This window comes from Mauremys mutica, chromosome 20 (assembly GCF_020497125.1).
Source record: "Mauremys mutica isolate MM-2020 ecotype Southern chromosome 20, ASM2049712v1, whole genome shotgun sequence".
Lineage (NCBI taxonomy): Eukaryota > Metazoa > Chordata > Testudines > Geoemydidae > Mauremys > Mauremys mutica.
Window position 1 is genome coordinate 7,337,055 of NC_059091.1, and position 12,175 is coordinate 7,349,229.

Genomic DNA, 12,175 nt, shown 5'->3' on the forward strand with positions numbered 1-12,175 from the left:
GGGGAATGATCACTTCTCTCGATCTGCTGGCAATGCTCCTACTAATACAGCCCAATATGTCATTGGCCTTCTTGGCAACAAGGGCACACTGCTGAGTCATATCCAGCTTCTCATCCACTGTAATCCCCAGGTCCTTTTCTGCAGAATTGCTGCTTAGCCAGTCGGTCCCAAGCCTGTGGTGGTGCATGGGATTCTTCCTTCCTAAGTACAAGACTTTGCACTTGTCCTTGTTGAACCGCATCAGATTTCTTTTGGCCCAATCCTCCAATTTGTCTAGGTCACTCTGAACAGGGCCTGCTTTATGACTCTCGGGGCCCTACTGGAATACTCGGCGGCGGTCCGGGGCTTCGGCAGCACTTCGGCAGGAAGGGGTCCACTCCAGGTTTTCCGTGGCACCGAAGGACCCCCTGTCACTGAAATGCCACCGAAGACCCGCAGAGCAGAACCCCGCCACCAAAGACCCCCAGAGTGGGTCCCCCTTAGGCATGGGGCCCGATTCCGGGGAATCAGGTGAATCAGTTTAAAGGTGGCCCAGACTCTGGACCCTATCCCTACCCTCCAACGTATCTACTTCTCCCCCCAGCTTAGTGTCATCTGCGAAATTCCTGAAGGTGCCATCCATCCCATCATCCAGATCATTAATAAAGATGTTGAACAAAACTGGACCCAGGACCGATCCCTGGGGCACTCCGCTTGATACCGGCTGCCAACTAGACATCGAGCTGTTGATCACTGCCTGTTGAGCACAACAATCTAGCCAGCTTTCTATTCACCTTATAGTCCATTCATCCAATCTATACTTCTTTAACTTGCTGGCAAGAATACTGTGGGAGACCGTATCAAAAGCTTTGCTAAAGTCAAGATAGAGCACATCCACTGCTTTTCCCATATCCGCAGAGCCAGTTATCTCATTATAGAAGGCAATCAGGTTAGTCAGGCATGACTTGCCCGTGATGAATCCATGCTGACTGTTCCTGATCATCTCCCTCTCCTCCGAGTGCTTCAAAATAGATTCCTTGAGGACCTGCTCCATGATTTTGCTGGGGACCTGAAGTGAGGCTGACCGGTCTGTAGTTCCCCAGGTTCTCTTTCTTCCCTTTTTAAAATATGGGCACTATATTTGCCTTTTTCCAATCGTCCACAAATTTTCAAAAATAATGGCCAATGGCTCTGCAATCACATCAGCCAACTCCCTCAGCACCCCTGGTTGCATTAGATCTGGACCCATGGACTTGTGCATGTCCAGCTTTTCTAAATAGTCCTTAACCTGTTCTTTCACCACTGAGGGCTGCTCACCTCCTCCCCATGCTGTGTTGCCCAGTGCAGCAGTCTGGGAGCTGACCTTGTCTGTGAAGACTAAGGCAAAAAAAAGCATTGCGTACTTCAGCTTTTTCCACATCATGTGTCACTAGGTTGCCTCCCCCATTCAGTAAGGGTCCCACACTTTCCCTGATCACCTTCTTGTTGCTAACATACCTGTAGAAACCCTTCATGTTACCCTCCACATCCCTTGCCAGCTGCAACTCTAGTTGTGTCTTGGCCTTCCTGATTACACCCCTGCATGCTCGAGCAATATTTTTATACTCCTCCTCCTCATCTGTCCAAATTTCTACTTCTTGTAAGCTTCCTTTTTGAGTTTAAGCCCACTGAAGATTTCACTGTTAAGCCAAGCTGGTCTCCTGCCATATTTGCTATTCTTTCTGCACATCGGGATGGTTTGTTCCTGTGACCTCAATAAGGCTTCTTTAAAACAAAGCCAGCTCTTCTGGACTCCTTTCTCCCTCATATTAGCCTCCCAGGGAATCCTGCCGATCAGTTTCCTAAGGGAGTCAAAGTCTGCTTTTCTGAAGTCCAGGGTCCATATTTTGCTACTCTCCTTTCTTCCTTCTGTGAGGATCCTGAACTCGACCATCTCATGGTCACTGCTACTGCCTAGGTTGCCACCCACTTCTACTTCCCCTACCAATTCTTCCCTGTTTGTAAGCAGCAGGTCAAGAGAAGCATGCCCCCTAGTTGGTTCCTCCAGCACTTGTACCAGGAAGTTGTCCCCAACACTCTCCAAAAACTTCCTGGATTGTCTGTGCACTGCTGTATTGCTTTCCCCGCAGATGTCAGGGTGATTGAACCAGGCCCTGTGATCTGGAAACTTCAGTTAGTTGTCCGAGGGCCCAAGTTCAATCTCCACTGTCCAAAACCCCCTCAGAGGCATGGCTTAATACCACTATGCCAGCCAAACTTTTACCACTACAACTTTCTAACGCAGAAAGGCCCTGAGGGGAAATGTTACCATATGATTTAGCGCCAGCCATTCAGCACAACAGTTTAGGGCAGGAAGGTACAGTCTGATTTACTCAGCTGATACCTTGGGGGAGCCAGAATGGAATAACCTGGCCTGGAATTTATCCAGGATGCCCTGATGTTTGCGTAAGTGCCATGGGATCTTTAATGATCGCAAGCCTCTGGGAGGGCGGTTTTGAAATAACACTGGGTAGTTCATATCCTGATGTGGTCAAGCAGATGCTAAAATGAAGGAGAGAAGGGGGAAGCGAAACAAAAAAAGCAAAGCAAAAGCGCCTCAGAGAGATACAGGAGAAGAGGGGAGTCCTTTAAAGTGGGGAGGACTTGCCAAACCAAACAACCCTACATGCTCTGTGCTCCAGCCCAGAAAAAACAAAGGCCCTTTCTTTGCTTCCCAAACATCAGATCCTTTGCCAAAGAGGCCTGTTCGCCCACTTGGAAATGTGAAAGATTTGCTCCTCTTTTCTCTCCCAGTCCCGTGTTTCAAGCTGCAATTGATCACAGCCCAGAGCTGCCCGAGGGCACTGGGATTTGGTGTCAAGTAATTACAAGAGGGGAGGGGCAAAGGGATGCCTAACCTGAGCAGGAGCCCTGGGTATGAGCTGCACTGACTATAAAGCAGTAATTGCCTTGTTAACAATCGAAAGTGTCATCAGGAATAATAGGCTCCACATTGAGGAAGATTAAGCAAATGATAGGTAAGTGGGCTAAATGCTACTTGCTCTCCTTTCCATTAATTAAATTAATGAGCCATGCCACTATTCAAATTATGTGCCTGCTTTCTGCGTGCTCCAGAGGGAAAGCAGCAGCATGCCCATTGGGCTCAATACAGCCTTCCCCAGGCTCTAGTAACAAGGGAGGGAGCAGATGGATTGGGAAATTGCCTAAGGTTAACTAGGGTGATATTAGTGGGGCTGTTCTGATATCAGATACGCAACTATACCCCTCCCCTGAAAAAAAAAAGTGTCCTGATTTTTCACACCTGCTATCTGAGCACCCTAAGGTTAACTATGGGCATGTTCTTGGCTGACATCCCCCATCTTATTAGAAAGTGGTGCCATTCCTATGGCCGGGGGTACATTTAGACTGTAAGGTCTTTGGGGCAGGGTCTGTCTTTTTGTTCTGTGTCTGTACAGCACCTAGCACTATGGGGTCCAGGTCCATGAGTGGGGCTCCTAGGTTCTACTGCAAAACAAATAAATTATAATTAATGATCTGAGTCCATTATTTATGATTGGGGCCCTGATGTGCTGAGCTCCCAGTCTAAAGAAATAAAGGGTGGGAAGGGAAACTGAGGCACAGAGAAGGGACATGACTTGTCCAGAGTCACACAGCAGAGCTGAGATTAGAACCCAGTGTACTAACTCCCAATCACATGCGCCATGTGCTAGATCATACTGCCTTCCCTCAGTCTAACCTGCTTTAATAATCAGAGCAAGAACTCCCCTGATTAAATATGAAGCTATACATGTGGATGAGTCCAGCGAAAGGGAATCAGGTTCTAATCTGGATTCTGACAATCTGCCACAAGGTGTGGGCCAGTCATTTCAATCTCTCTGTGCCTGAGTTTCTCCATCTGCAAAGTAGGGGCAGTAATCATGACCTGTCTCATTGTGGGGATTAACTCATTGGCAAGGTGCTTAGAAAAAGCTAAGGTGCAAGTATTAGTCAGCTGTTGTGGTGTTTGTGTATTGTGACCACTTGTTCACTAGGCTGAAAATCATAAACTTGCTCCATACAGGCCAGTACATATCTGTCTGAGCATGACCGTTACTGGCCACTGCAGAGTGGTGATCTGGTAGTTAGTGACACGATGACCTGCAATGGTACTTCATTTCCTTTGTTGGATCATGCTAGAGAGCTCCACATCTTCCAGGTCAAAGCCCTAAAACCATGCGCAAGATTCTTTCTATTGTCATAGAATCGCAGAGCTGAAGGTCAGAAGCGACCACACCAGATCACCTCGTCTAGACTGCTGCACACCACAGGCATCTAAACCGCACCCAGTTACCCGTGTGTAGAGCCCAAATAACCTGGATTAGACTGTATTACAGCCCTCTGCAGACTGAACTGGCGTGTGACAGGCAGAGAATAAGAAGGAGCAAGGTGTACCAATGCCCTAGACCCCTGCAAAGGTAGGGAATTGATTTGGTGAGATATACCCAGATAATCCCAGCAAGCGCTCCATGCTCCAGGCCAAAAACCTCAACATCTTTGCCTCTCAGATTAATTTAAGCTTGTGAGAAGACAAACTCCGATTCATGGAGTTACTCAAGACCCTTCCTTTGTTCCAGGCAGCTCTTCCTAAGGGTTATACAAATGAATGGATAACTGAGATCTGAGTGGAACTCTGTTTAGGACATGTCATTCCTCTGAGCAAATGCTTAAGGAGGATTTGTTCTAATTTATGAGAGGTCAGGAATTTTCCATATGCTTTTTCAACAAATATCAACATTTTCTGTGGGAAAATTGTGTTTTTTTCCCTCAAATGTTTTGATATTCTGTCTGGAAAATCTAAACAAAATATTTCATTTTGGGTCAAGACAAATCAAAATATTTCAGTTTGTCAAACCAAATCAAAATGTTGTATTTTGAGTCTGTTCAACCATAATCTGTGTATGCCTGAGTTGATGTTGGTACCTCCCGGGTGCTGTAGTTCGGATGCTTCACGTCACTATTCTTATGGGTGGACTACATCTCCCATGAAGCACTGTGATCATGTGACTCCCATAATGTAGAGTGGCAGGTCAACCAGAGGGGAAACCATGGTGCATCATGAGAGATGTAGTCCAGCAAGAGAGCCCGGGCCATAGAGAGGGACCTGAACTACAGCTCCCAGGAGGCACTGCGGCAGTTGAGGCAGACACTGGTTAATATCAGACTGACCGCCTTTTCCCCTCCTTCCCCCCACAAAAAAACGCTATTTTGACATTTCCAAATAAAAAATGTTCAGAACTTTCCGTTCTGCAAAAAGGTAAATATTTTGTCATTTTATCCTGATTTGAAACAAAACCACATTTCAAAATACTAGAATTCCCTACAAAATAGTTTCGCCCAGCTCCTCTCTAATTGCAGTTGGAGATGGCCTGGAGGCTCAGGGTAGAGCCAGAGAAGTTTGTTGTGTAAAGAAGGCCCCTTGTTACTCAGTAGCGCTGCTCCCTGTGCTTAAATTACAGTCCATTTGTTTATACAGCCTTTAATACCACAGCACTCATTTTACTGATGAAACCAAGTGTTTAGCCCTGCAGAGCCAGCTCAGCTATGGGGCAGCAAGCTAGAGCCTTGTGGATCTATCAAATCTGGAAATTCTGTCCTGCTGCCCATCGCTACAATATCTGGGCACCTTCCACATAAAATCCTTAGCGATAGCAAAATCTGTAGTAGAACTAGTTGAAAATTGTGTAGATTGAACAGTTTTCAGTTGGAAAATTATTTGTATAGTGCTAGTGCTTAGGAGTCTCTGGCCTGAACCCATTGGGTTAGGTGCAGTACAAACACAGAACAAAAGATGGTTCCTGCCCCAAAGAGCTTCCAAATTTGAGTTTAAGTCAAGAGACAACAGATGGATAGGCAGTTTCATCAAATTTGACAAGTTTAACAGGAATGTGTCAATTTCAGTGAAATTTTTCACTGGGGGAAAAAAGTCAAAACAATTTTAAATTTCTCATTTAGTTTCAATCATGTTAAAGTATATTCAATATGTTAAAATATTTTCTTTCAACTTTATAATTTTGATTAATTTTGTTTCTACTTGTATATTAAAATATTAATTTGAACATATCTATATTTATTATCTACAATATATGGTCTATTTAATCTTTTGTGTTCTAATCTTTTTACATTATTGAAACGGAATGTTTAGATTCCGAATGGAAATGTTTTTGACTTTTAATTCTGATTTGGAAGGAAAACAAATTCTGAGATGTTGGAATTCCCTGAGGGATTCCCTGCAGCTCCATTCCCTAGGGGATGTCATGGAGAGACTGGTAACAGAGCTGACAGGCTGAGAGGGAATAAACATGGAACCCCATACAAGTCTATTTGTACAAGGCCTGTGAAGGCAGAATGATCCCTCAAGCAAATGGGAGGTCTGCAAAGTGACAGAGCCCAAATTTCACTTCTCAGACCTGCACTGAGAGAAATTTAAATCCCACTTAGCAATACAACAGTCAGGAAGGGGGGAAAATGGCTTCAGCGTGGAGCCATGAAATTGACACAAATTACAGCCAAGAGCCTATGCAAGTAAGGCAGAGTCTACGGGGATACTGCATCGTCCTAACTACACCTGCATAAGCCCTACTTCTCTCGTGGAGCAGTACACTGACATAATTAGGTCGACATAACCTGCCTTACATTGATCTAACTCTGTAGTGTAGACCAGGGGGGTCTCAACTTTTTTCTTTTTGAGGCCCCCACAACATGATATAAAAACTCCATGGTCCACTTGTGCCACAACAACTGGTTTTCTGCATATAAAAGCCAGGGTCGGCCACAGGGGCTCCTGTGAAGCTAAGTTGCTCAGGCTTTGGGTTCAGCCCCAGGAGACAGGACTCAGGGCCCTGGGCTTCAGCCCCATGCCTTGGGGCTTCGGCTTTCTGCCCTGGGCCTCAAGAAGTCTAACGCTGGTCCTGCTTGGAGGACCCCCTGAAACCTGCTTGCAGACCCCCAGGGGGCCCCAAATCCCTGGATGAAAACCACCGTTATAGACCTGGGTTCAGTTCTCTGCTCTGCTGAAGCCTTATGATAAATCTACTCTACAGATTAGAGAGTTTAGGCCCTTGGACAAATCATTTGGTCTCTCTGGGCCTCAGCTCCCTCATCTGTAAAATGGGGATAATAGCACTACCCTACTTCACAGGGTATGTATGGAGGGAGGTAGGGTACTGAAGGTGAGGTGATTGGATACTATGGCAATGTTGCCCCATTAGATAGACAACACTTAAAAAGACTCGGCACTTCGGTGATGGGTCCCGGGGCGGAAGGACTCCCCGACGCCAAATTGCTGCCAAAGACCTGGAGCGGAAGAAGCTCCGGGGGCCTGGGCCCCGTGAGAGCTTTCTGGGGCCCCTGGAGCAAGTGAAGGACCCTGCTCCTGGGGCCCTGAAAAAATCTTGTGGGGGCCCTTGTGGGACCCAGGGCAAATTGCCCCACTTGCCCCCGCCCCCTCTGGGCGGCCCTGTCACAATGAATTCTACACATGTGATTTTTGTTGTTGTTAAAAATATATATACTTTCTTAATACCAGTGATTATTTTCAAACTTGGCTTATTCCTTAGGTCTCACCAAGATCTACAAAGTAAGCCATGGTGGAACAAAATTTAGTCAGGCCTTTTGAACTTTTGCAAGGACATTTCTGATCAGAACACATGAGGAAGAGGATTTTCCTGTCTTGTTCTCTTTTTCACATGCAGAAAGAACTCCAAAGGGCTGAACCAATCTTGCTCAAACTTAAAAAAAACCCAACAATCACAGCTGGGCTAAGCCCAAGCCTGGAACAATGTATCCCCAAAGGAATCTGGTTCAGAAAGTTATAAAGTAACTGGGGCAGGGGAGGGCGTGATAATGGAAGTTAATCTCAATTTGTGTGTGCTGCCCCCACCTGCTGTAAGAGACTCTCACGGCTAGTGGCAGGGTCTGTCAGGCCCTCAGCTTGTATTTTGTCTGTGTGATACACCTCTCTCTAATCCATGGAGTATATTTATACCAAGCTGATGGCAGCCCTCCGGGGACTTACCAGCACTAATTGTCTTTTTTCCAGGCCTTGGCCCTTCTGGGCCCTGTTGATGAAAGAAGTACTTGCTCAGCCTTTACGTGGGTGCAGCACAGAGATACAAGCTACTTAGCATTTGCTAAGTCATTTAACACCCCTTGCCTGGGGTTTTATCAACCGCTGGGCTGGCTTGCTTCAGTATCGAGGGTGGGTTTCCAAAACACAGACCAAGCTGTCATAAACACCCAGGCAGCCTGGTTCCCTAGCAACATCAACACCAGGTTTTCAGGACCAGCTGTGGGATTTATAACAGCAGGAGGTGGTCCCTGAGGCTCTGATTGCAGCCAGGGTGTCAGAGGTAGCTTAGCTCTGTTTACGCCTGCTGTAGAAAGCTGGAGGGTAGGGATAGGGTCCAGAGTGACCTAGACAAATTGGAGGATTGGGCCAAAAGAAATCTGATGAGGCTCAACAAGGACAAGTGCAGAGTCCTGCACTTAGGAAGGAAGAATCTCATGCACCACTACAGGCTGGGGACCAACTGGCTAAGCAGCAGTTCTGCAGAAAAGGACCTGGGGATTACAGTGGATGAGAAGCTGGATATGACTCAGCAGTGTGCCCTTGTTGCCAAGAAGGCCAATGGCATATTGGGCTGTATTAGGATCATTGCCAGCAGATCGAGGGAAGTGATTATTCCCCTCTATTCGGCACTGGTGAGGCCACACCTGGAGTATTGTGTTCAGTTTTGGTCCCCCCACTACAGAAGGGATGTGGACAAATTGGAGAGAGTCCAGCGGCAGGCAATTAAAATGATTAGGACCTGGGGCACATGACTTAGGGGGAGAGGCTGAGGGAACTGGGATTATTTAGTCTGCAGAAGAGAAGAGTGAGGGGGGGATTTGACAGCAGCCTTCAACTACCTGAAGGGGGGTTCCAAAGAGGATGGAGCTCGGCTGTTCTCAGTGGTAGCAGATGACAGAACAAGCAGCAATGATCTCAGGTTGCAGGGGGGCGGGTCTAGGTTGGATATTAGGAAACACTATTTCACTAGGAGGGTGGTGAAGACTGGAATGAATTACCTAGGGAGGTGGTGGAATCGCCATCCTTAGAGGTTTTTAAGGTCTGGCTTGACAAAGCCCTGGCTGGGATGACTTAGTTGGGGTTGGTCCTGCTTTGAGCAGGGGGTTGGACTAGATGACCTCCTGAGGTCTCTTCCAACCGTCATATCTGATTCTATGTTGAGGCATGGATGAGTAGGGAGGATGGTCTAATAGAAAGGGTATTGGACTGGGACCAAGAACACCTGGCTTCTGTTCCCTATGCCCGGTGTGATCTTGGGTAAGTCACAATCTACACTGTGCCTCAGTTCCCCATCTGTACAATGGAGCTAATTCTTTGCTACCTCACAGTGTAGGTGGTGAGGATAAACTCACTGATCAGATACCACAGCAGTGAGGGCTATGATGTAACACGAGTCAGTAGCAGGGAAGAGAAATGGGTTTAGATTGCTGCAGGCATAACCAGTTCTAAAATCCCAATTTGTATATGCCCCACAGCCTTCGAGAGGAATCATATGTACTTGCCTGTGTCTCAGGCCCTGCACTACTAAAAGTGATTCACAAGTGGTTCCTGGTCAAGGCCACCTCTGAGTAACTTGTATTACTGTAGTGCCTAAGCATCCCCAATCCTGGACCAGGACCCCTCTGTGCTAAGCAGTGTACAACCAGAATTAAAAGACAGACAGCCCCTTGCCACACTGGCTGTGAAGTTTCCAGTGGCTGTTGCATGTGCCATGAGGAGCCATGCCAAGCCAAGGTGGCCACAGCTTTGTTGCAATGGCCACTTCCCTTTTACCTGCTGGTGCTCCGAGCAGAGTGAGGTCAAAATGCAGATGTCCTTCCCCTCCAATCTCAGCACTGACCAGGTGCAAATGAACACAATACTAACACCTAAATGGCATGCCTAGAGCAGCCTTCAAAGCATCAGCCACTGGCAAAGACAAGACAGAGAGATGATGAAAGATGCCTGCTTAGCACAGCGAGGGCCTGAGTTCCCCATCCCCACTAGGTGCGTCTGAGGCAGTAGCAGGCTTCTCAGAGCCCAGTCAATGTGCCTCAAGCCTGTGTTGGGGGTGCACTGGGGTGGGGGCTATGTGAGGGGCAAACAGGCTCTGTGGTCCATTCAAGTCACACTGATCCCATCAGCAAGGGAGCCGGTGATTAGGCGCTGCATGTACTCACTGAAACCACATCCTGCACAGACTCATTATACAGAGGGCACCGGCCTGCTGCCAGGGGGAAGGCTGAGACACAGGCCCACGAGGCAGGAGAGCTGGCTTCTACTCCCTGCTGTACCACACTCCCTTGGAGACGTTAGGGCACATCTCTTCATCTCTTTGCCTCACTTTCCCCACCACAGTGCAAGTGTAGCACAGTCTCTGCCACAGGGGAGGCTGAGATGCTTCCCAGGCAGGGTTCTCAGCACAAGGTGTCATTAGCAGCTAGCGCAGGATTGGCCCTACATAACTAATTCACCAACTACTGACTCAGTTCTGGTTCTAGGGAGGTAGGCCCCTACCTTTGAGGGCTGGCAAATCCTCTTGCTTCCAACTTGTCTCCCTCCCACGCTGCTGGTTGAAGACTGACCGGCGCAGACTGCACAAGGCAGCCACGAAGGAATGTGCAGCTAGGCCGGTTCCAGCTGGAATGGTCTCAGCAGCTGCCAACCTCCCTGAAACTATTTGGACTGCTGAACCCAGAGCCTGGATTTGCCCAGCAAACACTCCTCGGGAAGCTGCCCTTCCCATTTATAACCTAAGCAAGCCTGGACAGGGGCTAAACGGGAGGCAAGACTCTCCCAGCTCCACCGCCAGCTCCCCTGACTCATTCTCCCTGAGCAGAGCAATAGTTCCAGTTGTATGATGGCAGGCAGTAGCTAGGCATAGCTCCCCACACAGGGGCCAGGCAGTGTTTCCCCCAGGAACTGAAATGGGGGGGGTGTTGGAACATTTGGGGCAGGGGAAGGGCCGACTAGGGTTGAGAGTGTGAGGGTGAGTGTATGGCACCAGAGTAAAAACTGAAAAAATGCTTCATGACCATTTTATTAGATTTAACTCATGTTTTAAAATCATCACACAAATTAAAGTTGGCTACTATGAGGCACCATAACTACATCCTTCTTGGTTTCTTCTTGTAATTTTGCATTCTTTGGTGTCTCCTTGTGTGTCCGGCACTTCCAGTCCTTCATGATATGCTCATGATCAGGCAGAAGGCGACTTCTTTCAGAACACAAAATGCTATTCCATGAGGAAAAAGAATGCTCAGCTGTAGCTGTTGTGACTGGGAGTAGCAAGAGATGAATTCCTACTTCTAGGAAACATAGCACAAAGATTGGTCGAACCACTAGTGATGATAAAGAAATTGAAGTTAAATCTTCATTCGTTCATCATATGCTATTCCACTCTTGTGTTCAAAATTCTCTATTCTGTTCTGATCACATAGCAGCCCTATTGCTGGTAGTGCCTCACTCCACTCAACTATAGGTGTTTTATAAGACAGATATCTGTAAAAGCTACATGGAGGTTGAGTAGAATCCAGAAATTGCAATTGTAGATTTGTAAGAATCAAGTCTGTGTACTTTTTCAGCTGGCTTAACAAACACTTCTTGTCCTCTTCACTTAAGGAGTCAATATAAGTACCTTCATTAGTCAACTTTTGGACTGAAGTCTTTGCTTCTTCCAGTACATTTTCAATGGATATCTCTGATAGATCCAAGGGTAGCTTCTATTGCTGGAAAAAGATCTACTACTGTCATAGCAGATGCCTGGATGACATTGTTTAATGACCCAAGTGGTTTCAACAGTAGACTTACAAGTGAGAGAATGGCAGTAGACTTCTCTCAACTTAGTAACAAAAAGTAGTCCACCAGCCTCATTACGTAGATCTGCCCTATCTTGGTGGATACTTTCCAAAGCCAGTAATAACAGCTGCAGTAATTTTAAGACAACAGCCAAGAATCACTCATGAGAAAGCCAGCAGGTTTTCCCAGGTTGGACTAATTTGAACTTCAATCCCAGCGTATCTTCTGTTTGTTTCCAAGACGTTCAGTCCTTTTGGACTCTTGCTGAAAAAAAGTATAAAAAAGCCATTACATTTATGGCTTTTTAATGTC